Raw genomic sequence first — 14415 nt, 5'->3', positions numbered from 1 at the left:
TACACAGGACATAGATCTGATTGGGAGACAATGCCAGTGTCCACTATCTACAAGTTGATCCCACATCAACAGGCACCCGCAGCTACCTGGAGCTCGCTGTTTGTACACAGGACATAGATCTGATTGGAAGACAGTGCCAATGTCGACTATATGCCAGTTGATCCCACATCAAGGGCCACCTGCAGCTACCTGAAGCCCCCTGTTTGTATACAGGACATAGATCTGATTGGGAGACAGTGCCAGTGTCATGGGCCTGTAAAGTTGATTATTATCTGTGTTTATCACATGACTGTCTGTCAACCATCAAATCTACCACCACAGGCTAATCTGCTATCAACCACTCACAATGAGGACAACTAGACTCTTACTAAGATCTCTTGAAAGATTTTAATGTTTGCCTAAGTTACAATATTGATCAACAGCTTAATCTTACACAACCTTTTGAAGTAGATAATGAAATCGCATTAATCTTTCTTCATCTTTACCATGTTTAATCTATTTTCGTTACACAAAGAAAATATGACAACTTTTGCAGTTGTGAGGCGAAATCATAATTTATCAAAACAGATTGATAAATAATGTATGGTCATATTCCCATGTTGCACATGAACTATTACAAATCTTACTTTGTATGGAAAATTAGAAAACAGACTCTTTTTTAAAACTAACCTCATTTTCCTATCTTTGAAATATGTAGATCTGGTTAGCACTGCAGGTATAAGCCCTTATTGGAGCATGGTTGGTGCAGGAATTCTGTGTATTTGACTCTGCTTCTCATTCAAAATACTCCTAGTCATATTTTTATGAATACTCTATTTTTTCAGTCATTTTTAAATGTCAATACAACAGTGTTTGACCCGATAAATTTTTACTTTTAACCTTTTATAAGGTTATGACAAGGACTCGGTGATTTTGCTAGAGATAAATGTCATGGGAAATTTTCATGAGTTTTGCAAATTTGGATGATATTCTCCTATACCTTCACTAAAACGGGAAAAAACTTTTGAGCTCACGTTGAATAACAATCAGTCTCTATCCTAGAACATGAACCAATCTGAAACACTCAGCCCCAGGGTCTTCTTGACCTTCATGCTTAATTCTGAACACTGACTGATAACCCCAGAGTATGTATTGTTCACATCTGAACATACCATATTTCCTCTATTAGAGACCCGTGAAGATTCCGGAGTAGAATAGGTCTTCAGCAACCCATGCTTGCCGTAAAAGGGGACTATTCTTGTCGTAAAAGGCAACTAACAGGATCGGGTGGTCAGGCTCGCTGACTTGGTTGATGCATGTCATTGATCCCAATTGCATGGATTGATGCTCATGATATTAATCACTGGATTGTCTGGTCCAGACTCGATTATTTACAGACCGCCGTTATATAGCTGGAATATTGCTGAGTGCGGCGTTAAACAACAAACAAACCAACCACCAAATCCTCTATTAGATGCCAGACCTCAAATACACGCCGACCTCGAATTGATGCCCGGTCTTACACACTGGTAAAAAATACAAGCCAGGGCTCTGATACTGTGATATGTTGGTGATTAATAATGACCGTTTCCACCAAATGTACCCTTGATATGACTGTAGAATTTGGGAATCGGTAATTGGGATACGATGACATGCATCAACCAAGTCAGCGAGCCTGACCACCCGATCCCGTTAGTCACCTCTTACGACAATCATAGTCACCTCTTACGGCAAGCATGGGTCACTGAAGACATATTAACAGGTACATGTAATTCTCCTCAGTCAGACATCAGATACTAAGACATATTACCTGTGTCCTGAAGACTGCTGCAAGTGGAAGTGTTAGATGAGTTTAAAGCCAGCCTGGGAACAAGTGCAGGTGAAACTGACTGATCCCCCCTATATTAGTCTCCATGTCTAGACAGCCCTGAGGATCAATAGTCATTCCAGGCTCCACTTTCCACAACAAACCCAGTCACCCTAAACATTTTAATAAAGAATCACGTCTTATATAAATGAAATTTTCAGACACTTAATAACTGAATTTAATCAACTTTGCTACAATGGGGGACTGTGTAGACTGGGTGTGACACGTTGACTGCATGATGTTGCATGGGCCCCCCACTATGTTGATAAACTGAATGGGCATACGTGTACTGTTTACTGAAATATGTAACTAAAAAACTTGTAATTTTGATTTGAAGTTGTGCTCTGAATTTGGAATTTCTACTTAGGGTTTCAGACTGATTGCTGCCATTGGTCATTAAAAGATATTTTCCTGAAATGTGACTATTTTATGTACTGGTACAACATCTGCGACAAATCACCACCTGAACATTATATTTATGTGTGTTGATAAATTCAAAATTGGGAAGTTGAACATAGAGGCTTTCTTTTATACAAAATAGTAACTTGTTGAAAAATACCACATGAGGGTTTCATAATTTCATTCCACAAAGCAATCTCAGTACTACGATGATCACAAGCCTATATTAAAGTATGGGAGTTACGATCACCTTAGTACTAAGATCGCTTTGTGGAACAGGGACCTGCCTCTTGATCTTACCCTGCTCCATCACAGGCAGTGTGTGACAAATACTCTTGAGTCTACTAGCCCAAACTTATATTTTGACATTAATCTTCAGTAGATTTTAATCTTAATATACATATGGACTGGAATAAGATCTTACTAGGCCAGAAGAAATATTTAGACTCAGGCTTCGGAATCATGGATAAAATCCAGACAGCACTTGTATAGAATGTTTAGGTTTTACACTACCCAGCAAATAACACCCTCACTTGCCAAAGAGTTCAGAAATGTTACTGTTATAATGTTCCATTGTTGGAACCAAAAATGAAAGAAACTATTTTTCAAAGAAGGTAGTGTAAGATAGCATCTTTGTTATATTTGAAGGCTTCAGTTACAAAGGCCTAATGAGTCATTGATGAAACAGCCAAGACCTAGATTATACAACTTATACAATATTAGAAAAATCTCACAAACAAAATCAAATGAATGTAAGATACTAGCAACATATACCGGTTAATTCTTACAAAACAGTGTTTGAAGTTAAAGAGATCTTTATGCCATTAAGTTATTTTTTGTTATATTATCTAAAATTTTAGAATTTTCATCATGGCATTAATCCTTCATTTAGAGCACTCTAAAATATTGATAAATATTTACAGAGATACCCCAATAAGCCCATATCATAAGCATGCCTTGTATCCAAACATAACAACATTGATTACTGTTAAGCATCTGCTACTAAAGAAATTCAATCATTCAATGTCTTAGTATTCAGAGAAACACAATGTCTTCCATCTGTCTGTCCAACTAAACAACATGCATACAAACCTTCATCCAAACCATCCACAAAACCAAAGTCAAATCTGAAGACATGAATCCAAAAATATGAAATATTTCCACATATCACATCCAATTCCAAGCCTGGAAATTCAGGCCTCATCTCAATCTCCAAGACATGCATACTGTTTCTCACAGCGAGTTTCACATTTACAACCACAATTTAGGCTTATCATGGAGCAGTTACCTCTCCAACCCATGAGAGTGTTGTGGCACCTGAAGTGCCTAGAGTGAATCGGTTGACAAGTTCTCCTTTCAGCTCATGTCTGATCCTAATATTAAACAAGCTGAGAAAAACATCGAAGAACGGTGCTGACTGAATGACAGTGAGTGGTTTCTAAGGGGGCTGTGTGGAGTTTGCAGTGTGGTGACCAGGTCAGTCTCTCCAATGGAGCTGACAGTGTCAGGCATTGTTACACAGCGTGAGTTCCTATTGATGCTGTGTGATTGTCCACCAAGCATTTACATGCTTCCATAAAGCTGCCTTTCAATTACGAACCTTGCCTGGATTGTATTTCTGTTTTGTACATGGTTATCGTTTTAAAATAATTCAATGTACAAATCGAACATCTGTCAACAGTTATGATTTGACGGCTGGATCAGGTATCTGAATACAAGGTGATCAACTGGATTCTTTCTTTTCATATTTGGGGCGGTCGGGTAGCCTAGTGGTTAAAGCGTTCGCTCGTCACGCCGAAGACCTGGGTTCGATTCCCGACATTGGTACAATGTGTGAAGCCCATTTCTGGTGACCCCTGTCGTGATACTGTTGGAATATTGCTAAAAGCGGCGTAAAACCATACTCACTCACTCACTTTTCATATTTGTGAGTGAGTGAGTGAGTGAGTGCATGGGAGAGGGGTGTGGTGTGGTGTGGTGTGGTGTGGTGTGGTGTGGTGTGGTGGTGTGGTGTGGTGTGGTGGTGTGGTGTGGTGTGGTGGTGTGGTGGTGTGGTGGTGTGGTGTGGTGTGGTGTGGTGTGTGGTGGTGTGGTGTGGTGTGGTGTGGTGTGGTGTGGTCTGGTGTGTGGTGGTGTGGTGTGGTGTGGTGTGGTGTGGTGTGGGGTGGGGTGGGGTGGGGTGGGGTGTGGGGTGGGGTGGGGTGGGGTGTGGGGTGTGGGGTGGGGTGGGGTGGGGTATAGTAAAGCTGAGTTGAGGGGGCAGGGCAGGGCAGGGCAAGGCAGGGCCTCAGCGCCATTCACTCACTCAATCACTTTTGCAAATGTCAAACAAGTTAAGTACATACATATTTAAACAAAATCAGACAACCATGAAACCCACAAGGACATATTCATTACTTAAAAAGAAGGTTCCAAAAACAAACACGGTGGCTCATAAATAAAAGTAGTCTCTCAGTTATCCAATAAACGTCAGTGTTGTGTATCAACCACAACAAATGTAAACATTATTGCCACGTTACAACTGACATTTTGACCATGACACTCAACCATTCATACCAACACAATTCCAACCCACACCCAACAAAGATCCGCGTCGACTTGTCACAGTCACATGAGACTAAGCGATAGGTGAACTGTGATCACATTGCCCAGTCCAAATCTCTCAACAATAGCACACCTCCATAACTGCAGCTCACATGACCGGATTGGCTTTCATTGAAACGTTCAAAGTCTTCATTAAAAATCAAGTTACACTATGCATTGATCAACAGAAACTCATAATCATCTATCCACGTAGGTTTCTCACAGCTGGCTGATCTGCAGTGAATTGAATGAAATCTCAATACAAGTTCCTTGCTATAGGTAGACATATACTTTTCCCATGAGGCCAACAGGCCAATAGCACGAGGGGCGCTCTGACTGTCAGAAGTCTATGTAAAAGTATGGGAGTTACGATCACCTTAGTCCTAAGATACCTTTGCGGAACAGAGCCCAGATACTGTAATCGATGTATACACCAGGAAAAAGCAATGCGCCACTCCCTTATTTCATATAGATAAATTGTAAGTGACTCCATGGCACTTGATCAGCAAACTAAGCAATTTGTTTAGCAGTTACGTTTCCATAAACCTTAAAACAACTATCGTAGTCCTATGTACAACACTATGAATCAGTGACATCATTCAGTTCAATAATATAACCCAAGCTCCGCCCACCCTATTATCAGCCAAACAGGAAACAGGGCCCACTTGCACAAAGCGTAAGCCTATGTTAAAGTATAGAAGTTACGATCATCTTAGCGCTAAGATCGCTTTGTGCAAATGTTTGTTTGTTGATTAATGCCACACTCAGCAATATTCCAGCTATATAATAGCAGTCTATTAATAATCAAGTGATTGACATTATAGGCATCGATCCACGCATTTGGGATACAATGACATGCATCAACCAAGTCAGTAAGCCTGACCACCCGATCCCGTTAGTCGCCTCTTACGACAATCATAGTCGCCTTTTATAGCAAGCATGGTTGCTGAAGACCTATTCAACACCGGATCCTGTGGCAAGGACTACAGCAAGGTGTGTGCCTGTGTATTCAGTCAAGCAGTCCACATCATTGCAATGCGTATGCAGGACTCCAGACAACTTCTCAACCATTGAGTATTTACTCACGTTATCATTCACATGGGATAGTGATAGTTTTCTTGGAATATTTGATACATTTTGTGTCCATTTGGCTAAATCTATTGTGTATAATTAAACCAAATTTTAATACCAATGAGTAGATATTTTATAATAAATAATTCAGCTTAAAATACTGTTTCAGGTGACTTCTACTTTTCTTCTGTGCATGCGCTACTCTGAATCGGAAAAGACGTATGGTTACACAGGCTGAAATGACTACATAGGGAAATTACGCAGTGCTGATACGGTATATTTATTAAAAGATCAAACTTAGGTTATGGACACTTATTATGCATCTTTTACAAAGAACTCAAATGAGTATACACAAGAGCTGGTAAGAAATGTTCTAAGCCTAACAAACAAAACCAACAATTGTGAAAGTGTTCTTAATTATATTTTTCAGCATAATCTTCCTGCTTTTTAATACTCTTCTCATATCGAAAGTGAAACTTTACAAATTCAGTCAGAGAGAAGTTTTCTGAAGCCACCCTGAAAACCCATCCATGGCCGCTTTGAGATCCTTGTTGTTGTCATAGCACTTTACACAAGGTGAATCACTTGGTGCCAGGTCTGGCGAGAATATAATGGAGGGTCAGGAAGCTCTTCGAATCCACATTGTTTCAGAGCAGCCTTTGCATCATTAGGCCTGTCCTCCCAGCCTAAACAGCTAAACATTTAACAGTGGAATAGCTAGGGCACTTATCCCTATACACTTGTGACATGCGGTCATGAATTTCTTTGGGAGTACTCCAAAGTGAAAACCTTGATGACTCCTTGGTACTTGTACTTTTCCATTTCTGTGTCCATTTGGAACCCTATCACGTTCAACTGGCTGTCACTAATATACAAGCAGCCTAAACAGACCACATATACTTGCAATGAACTACTCAAACAAATTATACTACATTGACTAGTTCACTTTGTTATGGCCCATGGTTGAAAGTTAGTCAGGCTAAGAACCTTTTTGAGCAGCCCTTGTATATATATATATATATGTTGGTGTGTTATGTTGTTCGTAAATGGATAAAAACGTGCACATTTACATATTTCCAACACATCACAAAGTGCCGTAATCAATGTGCAATATATCGTAAACAAACCCTTCTTGTTTGATACTTAATGCTATAGCTAAGACAATTTGTTGGAAATACAGAAACATTAAAAGACCATGATTCTCAGCTGAATTGTTTCATTTCAGTGATAGATTGACTTCAGATATGTGACACCCAATTCATGACAGTTGCGCAGTTACACATAACCATTACAGCACTATGTAACAAATGTTATATTTGGGAGAACACTTTCCTAGTAAAGTACAGGTCCTCATACTTTTGGGGGTGGTTGAGTCCCATCTGGGATTCAAACCCACACTGCCAGAGTGAGGCACCTAATTGCAAGCACAAACAGTGAGCGATCTAACCCACACAGCCAGCAAGGCTTCCACAAAATGAAAGCCTGAAAACTTGTTATCTAGATTACGTACTTTGTGTACCTCTCTGACAAGTTTAAATTGGCATGGCTCCCATAGCCAAAAGCTATGAACACACAATGCCATTTAGAAAGTGGTCAAATGTAACAAATGTTATATTTGGGATAACACTTTCTTAGTAAAGTGTGTGTTCATTCCAGCACTGTGACATCTGTCGTTTTTGGGCTTCCGTTCACTTACAGTCTATATAGCACAGCTGTGGCCAAAGACATGGGGAGCTGAAGATTGGATTTAGAAACACAAATATTGTCCTGGATGTAACATGTTGTCCTGCCATAAAGTATCAGCTGTTGCCTGCCATAATCTCAAGCAGCAGTCAGTCAACACTTTCATCATAAAACTGATTTCTTTTGTGTTGTTGAGGAGTTAATGGCTACATAGTTTACAGGTAGAAAGTACAATGTACTTAGGAAATTAGCAGAACAGTAAACTATATAACGAACACTCTTATAATGAACTGACTGAAATTACAAACTTATGTTTTAGTCCCGACCATTCGATGTATATATGTTGCATATACGCTAATCATGCTAAACGAACTACTGTTATTACGAACTAAAATTAGTGGTCCTTTTGAGTTTGTTATAACCATAGTTTACTGTATATATATATATATATAACAAGAAATAAGGGTGTCACAATTCATGCCATATGATATCAGAATGCTTCCTGTGTTTTTTCCCAACAATTTTGTAAACCAAGTAAATAATTTGGTCTGGTGTTGATAAGTGATGATGACATAAATTGGAACATGAATGAAATGATCACAGATGTCAAGTCTAGATTTGCACCATTACTTAGTTGATTGTCATTTCCCCAAATCCATTACCTGCTTATAAAATAACAAGAAATTATTTTTTTTTTTTTTTTTTTAGATTACTCTTTTTCCACACACATTTTGGCCGCCAAAAATCTTATTTCTACTGGTGTTGAAAACGACACATTTCCAGCTTAAGTCCTCTGATAATACCAGTCAGTGATTTCAGCCACTTGTCCAAGTGATTCCTACATCTCTTATCATAGCTCATGTGCTTATTGCAACCCTGAATTGTAAGGCTAAAAAAATTAATAGTCTTGGTTCTCAGGCACCACCCGCACCATTATAAAGTCTGCTGCATGTTTTGTTTTTATTTCCATTTTCAAAAAACTATAAAAATCCTAATACTTAAACACAATGCACAAAGCAAATGGAAAATGGAAACAAAAACGAAGTGTGCAATGAACTTTATGATGATGCCTGAGAACCAACACTATTATTTTTTTAAGCCTAAAGAGTAATAATTTAACAAGTGGAAGAAGGTCAATATGGGGCAAGTAGTCTGGATTTCAGGTCAGTTCAATATCTAGGACGCTGACTGATAGTCATCCAAGATGTCCTTGAGAACTTCTTCCAACTTTGTAATGGTATACCAGCAGATGAATGTCCTACCAAACTAGAGAGAATTAAGACAATTTTCTAACAATATTTGTCTCCAGCAAAATCACTAAAGTAGATAAAAAAACTTTGGGTACTGACTGTACACATAAAAGTAAACCCTTTTCATTATTTTTAACATATTAAATAAAAATCAAGCGAACAACCAATAATAATAATAACAACAACAACAATAATAATAAACTATACATACACAAATCATAAACCCATAACAAGCCAATCCACAGTCTGAACAATCATAAAATCAGGATCCAAATCCCTCAAATCCGTTAAATCCATCAACTACAAAAAAATCTATAACACTGGTATAAGCAAAATCGAGTGTTACTTTATCCCTCACAGTGTCGCACGCCTGGCCTAGCGACCTATTATCTTGTTTCAATATCCTGCTACTAATCTCCGCCATATATCACCTTCCATCTAACTTTCTAATGCCGACCAGCACAGGCATGTAGTCTACCTGGTTTAATAATACAGCATTATGTTCCCTGATTTAATGCCTTGCCTGGAGGAAATTACTATATTGTTAAACTGGTTAATAACTCCGCAGCAAAAAAATTAACCTTTCTGATTGATTTATTTCTCTGTGTAATAATCTAGTGTTATTTGGATATATTTGCGTCACATGGCAGCAATTTATATTAATGTTTTATGAGCTTTTGTTGCTGTAATTAGAAGTGTAAAGTGAATTTAATCTTGTAATAAATTCTTTGTAAATTAGGCTACAATCATGGCTACAAATAACAGAGTTGTGTTGGGCTGAAGGCACATGTTCCAGGTATTTAATTGCATAATTACTGTCAGGTATTTCTGTGCTACCATGACCAAAGTTCAAAAGCTACAAAATGAATACAACATGTTAAAAAAAACATTTGCTGATTGGTGTTCATAATTCACAGGCTACCTTGATAACATCATAATATTGTTGATTACAGCATTCAACAACATTCACTCACTCACACAGGGTGAGTTAGGTTTTACCTTGAGTTACAAACCTAGGGGTCCAGAAGACCCACAATTACTGATTACTAATGAGGATCCTGTAAAATAATGAAATGGTGCAGTGTACTGTACTGCACTAATCCTGTAGTTCTTACCAAACTGCCCAATAGGTAAGGTATCCTAAGGACCAATAAAAATTTGTCCTTTTTAAGGGTTCTGCTATATGTTTTCATTGTATATTGACTCACGGGCTAAAACTGTTAGTTTCTATCACGGTCTATTATCATATTTAATAATTACTTAAATTACAAGAACTTTATATCTCTTAAATATGAATACACAATGCCATTTAGAAAGTGGTCAAATGTAACAAATGTTATATTTTGGATAACACTTTCTTAGTAAAGTACAGATTCTCGTACTTTTTGGAGTTGAGTCCTGTCCAGGATTCGAACCCACACTTGCCAGAGTGTCAGACTTTCATTTTTGTTTGAAGCTGAGTGGGTTAGATCGCTGACTTTGTGTGCTGGCAATTAGATGCCTCACTCTGGCAAGTGTGGGTTCAAATCCCGGACAGGACTCAACTCCAAAAAGTATGAGAATCTGTACTTTACTAAGAAAGTGTTATCCCAAATACAACATTTGTTACGTTTATATCTCTTGTTAAGAATTTAGTACCATGAATATTATTGTGCGTCCCTCAGAACGCCATATATATTTTTTTCTGCATCCATACACATTTGTGCATACTGGATGCACATTTCTGCATCGTGTAAAACCCTGGGACATTATCCAAAGGGTTTGGAAAAGTAAAATGTACCTTGTAACCTGAAGACAGTTTGGGTGTAGACCCCGACATGTTGGAACAGACTCATTATATGTTGGTTACACCCAACCTCAGTTTCACATTTGAGCAAGTACGTATGGGTTTTTATTGTCGAAAAACTGTTTCCATGAAAATAGGAACAGATCTATGATACGATATATATTAGAGTATCAGTATACATATCTCAGCCATGAGGGCTAGACATTATTGTTTATTTACACTAGTCTGCAAAACTGATCTGCTACAGAGTTGACATCAAGCTAATGACAAAAGTGGTTACTAACTCTACAAGAAAATGTCACAAGTCACTGTAATTGTCCAAACATTAAGTCAATAACACTAAAATCTACTGAAAAGTTTCCAAAGACACAATTTGGGGCAAGTGTTCCACAGAACATGATTATGTTTTAGTGACTTCCAACCTACAAAATAAATTTAGCGAGTAGTTTTGGGTTTGTAATCCTTGAAAATTTGAATTTTCCATATTATTTGTTTGTTTGTTGTTTAACGCCACACCCAGCAATATTCCAGCTATATGACGGCGGTCTGTAAAATAATCGAGTCTGGACAAGACAATCCAGTCATTGACATCATGAGCATCGATCCACGCAATTGGGATCGATGACATGTATCAACCAAGTCAGCGAGCCTGACCACCCGATCCCGTAAGTCGCCTTTTACGACAAGCATAGTCGCCTTTTACGGCAAGTATGGGTTGCTGAAGACCTATTCTACCCCGGAATCTTCGCGGGTCAATTTTCCATATAAAATATGATCATATAAGGCAATTTATGTTAAAGCTAAACATGGACTAGAACTTGAGCCACAAATGTAAGGTTCGTTACTTTACTTCATTTGTATGCCCAATAAACAAACTTTTTATACATTCAAGTCCACACGCCAGTGTCACAATTATATTAGTATTTACCGATTGAGTCAAGCATTAATGTCATCACACACTAACTGAGAAAAATAACTGCAACATTTTTGTTTCACAGGAATATTAATAATGGTTGCCAAATTCAAGGCATTTTCAAGGCAGATTCAACTTTAAGGCATCTTCAAGACTAGACCGCAAAATTCTAAGCCATTCGATGCTCATGATGTCAATGACTGGATTGTCTTGTCCAGACTCGATTATTTTACAGACCGCCGTCATATACCTGGAATATTGCTGGGGGAGGCGTTAAACAACAAACAAACAAACTTGTAAAATCAACTGAAAATGATGCTAAGAGCCAAGTCCGGGCTAGTAGCCTTAAAAGTGTTTGTCACAGACTGACATATTCAGCATGTTGAGGTTCTCAGTAAGAGAAAAAATTATCAAAGGAAATTTACCCACTAATGAAATTATTTGAACATGAGAGTAGTCTGTCATAGAGAGTAGGTTAAACTTTAAAATACCAGTAAGTATGTTTTGCCTCCAGGCAACCAGTACACATCAGTAAAAGTGTGTTAGAATAATCAATAAACAGAAACATGGCCAAGCAACTCATCCTAGATCAAAAGGTATTAGGTGTCACTCTTATGACAGTAAAGTATATGTAAACAGCTTTTCATGAATCACTGAATACCAGCCATGGCACTGTCTACATGTGATATTGGCCTAATTAGCTGCTGTATGGGACTCCTGTTTGACCACTTGACCCGAGGGATTTGGGAAAGGGGAGACAACTCTAATGACAACTGATGCACAGATGAGAATTGCTGAAGAAATATTCCATCTGAATAGTCTGAAGTGGTGGCTGATACTAAAAAATGATTCATGGAAACATACCCAGTTTTCTTTAAAATATATGAAAGTCTTCAGGTCTGTCGACTACGGTTATCTCTGGCGGATTAGGAAGTGATTTTGACTTGCAACTTAGGTGGTGAGGTGAAATGGGGTTTAACGTCGCGTCCAAGATTATTGCACTTAAAGTGACTTATATAGCGACGTGCATGCACATGTATGTGTGTGTGTGTGGCTGCTTGTACTAGTCCGGACTGATGCCGATTTATAGTGCTAGCAAACTGAGATACCATGCCACAGTTTAACATGAATACCCCACTCAGACACAGTATACTGACTCCGAGCCGACCAGTCCTTGTTTTAGCCCCTTAATGCCGAGCGCCACACAGGGTAACAACAAGTACCATCTTTTAACGTCTTTTGGTATGACGCGGCCAGGGATCGAACCCCGGACGCTCTACCATTAGACCACGGAGGCGGTCCTTACAAGACAGACTATGGTATTCCAACAAAACCAGCCAGTTGTCAGCAGTGCCAGCAACCATCCCCATCATCCACGCACAATGACACTGAATCAGCCAGGTCATACATTGTGAATAAAAAATCATCAACTGGATGATTCTTAAGACAAGCATAGGGTACTTGGGATATTTTGACCCCCAGTGATTAAAACTGCACAGTTTAGAACCCAAAGCTGAATAAAAAGGTGGGACCATAGTCAAAGACAATGCTGCCACCAAAGTGAAACCATTGGTCTCTTCAGAAGGCAACCAGTATAAGAAGTCCTGTCCTAAGGGTCCTTGGTTTGAGCCATAGCCAGGAAAATAACAGGCATTCCTTTACCCAATTGACAGAAGCAATCTAGCTGCCCAATAGTCAAAGATATCCTTGTTCACATCTTTGATACGTCATGGGTAAAAAAATACTATGTTTCTTCATCACCTCATAGATGACAATATACAGCCTTTGTGATGTAGTTGCTATTTATAAACAAACAAGCGATGGCCTGGTTCCAGTGAGGGGATTGGTTGGTTTGTTGTCAACGCTGCACTTAGCAATATTGCAGATATATGACGGCAGTTTGCAAAATAAGTCTGGAACAGACAATCCAGTGATTGACATCATGAGCATCGATCCACACAATTTGGACACTATGACATGCAATCAAACGAGCCACTGAGTCTGACCACCCCATCCATTTAGTCGCCTCTGATGACACGCATAGGTTGCTGTGGACCTATATTTATACCAAGAATGCCCACGTGCCATGGCAAGAGGGAAACCACTTGTACTCAGACCAATGTGCGCTAAGTTTAAATACAAACGTACATACAGTTACGCAGAAAAGACGATGTCTCTCACTTGACGTTGCGCTCTACACCTTGCTTCAAAATCAAGTAATGGTAGGCTTCACCGAATTTCATACACGGAGTAGAGATTTTCTGTCTTCCATAAGTTATACATGGTCACATGTCATTTGATGGCCAACATTAGACAGACATCGTCACTTCACAGCATATCAATATATGCATGTTACAAATTTCTTCATTGTGATTGTGAATGAAGGGCAGTGTATACAAACCTGTGAAATACTGCAGATGTGCTGCTCAGGCAACCATTTCATATTTTGAATAGTTATATGTATATAGCATTACTAAAATGAATGCTGTGGAAAACAAATGTATAGTAGTATCCTTGCTAAATTTGCAACAAGAGGGTTAATTAACATGATTAAAATACCCCTTAACTTAATTTCAATTTCAAACAAGGCAAAGCTTTCATCAGTAATGTGGTGCACTGTTTTGTCTTAAGGATTTAATGGGTTTAATGGCGTGTAGCTAAAGCTCTGTATCAATTTAGGGACCAGTATTGATCATTTATACCAAAGTGTTCCCATTTGACCAGTTTAGTTAGCGAAATACATAATTACATATTCATGAACGACATTGCCATTGAGTGAATACTTCAATACACATGGAGTTCTATCAATATGTGGGGTCAAAAATGTTACATCGTATGCAAGTGCTTCAATATATATACTGCAAAAAAATAGATCTAAATCGAA

General features: G+C 38.6%; 1 protein-coding gene across 1 annotated transcript in view; it reads right to left on the bottom strand.

The window, feature by feature from the left end:
* LOC139446028 (tetratricopeptide repeat protein 41-like) overlaps nt 1–14415 on the bottom strand; it is a 59333-nt gene that overhangs the window by 44607 nt on the left and 311 nt on the right. The gene's annotated exons all lie outside the window — the stretch shown is intronic.

Source organism: Haliotis cracherodii, unplaced genomic scaffold (genome assembly GCF_022045235.1).
Source record: "Haliotis cracherodii isolate W230 unplaced genomic scaffold, xgHalCrac1.p SCAF_6, whole genome shotgun sequence".
Taxonomy (NCBI): Eukaryota; Metazoa; Mollusca; class Gastropoda; order Lepetellida; family Haliotidae; genus Haliotis; species Haliotis cracherodii.
Note: the sequence above shows the minus strand (reverse complement) of the source record. Positions and strands in the feature narration are given on the sequence as shown.